Source organism: Gregarina niphandrodes (assembly GCF_000223845.1).
Source record: "Gregarina niphandrodes unplaced genomic scaffold scaffold00024, whole genome shotgun sequence".
In the NCBI taxonomy this organism is placed as follows: domain Eukaryota; phylum Apicomplexa; class Conoidasida; order Eugregarinorida; family Gregarinidae; genus Gregarina; species Gregarina niphandrodes.
Window position 1 is genome coordinate 83,938 of NW_011645793.1, and position 848 is coordinate 84,785.

The following is an 848-nucleotide window of genomic DNA, read 5'->3' on the forward strand; positions in this document are numbered from 1 at the left end:
AGTGTAAGAGTTGGTAGTTGGCGCGACGGTAGTCAATGACTAACCGCCGCTTGCCGTCTCGTTTGGGCACGAGCAACGCCGGAGCCGCCCATGCCCCTGGCTCTGCAGGCACGACCAAACCTTTCTCCCGTAAGGGCTGCAGGATCTCCAGCGTGCTCCGGACTCATCCTTCGAGCCGGCTCCCTTCGCGGCTCGCTCGTGGTGGTTATTTTGATGGGCTCCACGCACGCTTTCCTGGGCCCCTGAGGACTCGCCAGGTCCTGCAGGTCCCGTGCAAATGCCTCGCTAGTCTCTTCCGACTTCCCTGGGGCGACGACAAAGATCAGAGGCAGCTCCGTTCCGCATCGGGGCTTCACGGTTTTCTCTAAGGGATCCTGAACCGAATGCGATCTGCTGCGGATAGCTTAGCAAGGTTGGTAGAGTGTCGTCCACCGTGTGGAACAGTACGGGCAGGGTGGTTTTCCCGCATCAAGACGGCCAAGTACCTCGTAGTACGGGAGGTACCCAAGTTCGTACTCCGTCTTGAAGGTTTGCTGGAAATTGTATCTGTCCTTACCAGCATTGGCCAGCTCCATTGGGGATTACCCAGGTTGTTTACCAGTTGTTCCGAAATTCTTCCCGCCACTGGGGAAGAACTCCGGCGTAGGTTTGTTGGGCTCTCCGCCACAGGGAGAGGCCTCGAAGGAAGGAGGGAGATCGCTTTGGGTTGGTAGCATTTTCTGGAGTCCTGGTTTCAACCCTTAAAAACGTCTCTCCCTAGTGATGCGGTGCAAACACGCGCGCGTTGTCCCAAATATGCCCAACGTCTTTTATGTCCCAAAAGACGTTCGAACTGGGACTAACTCAGA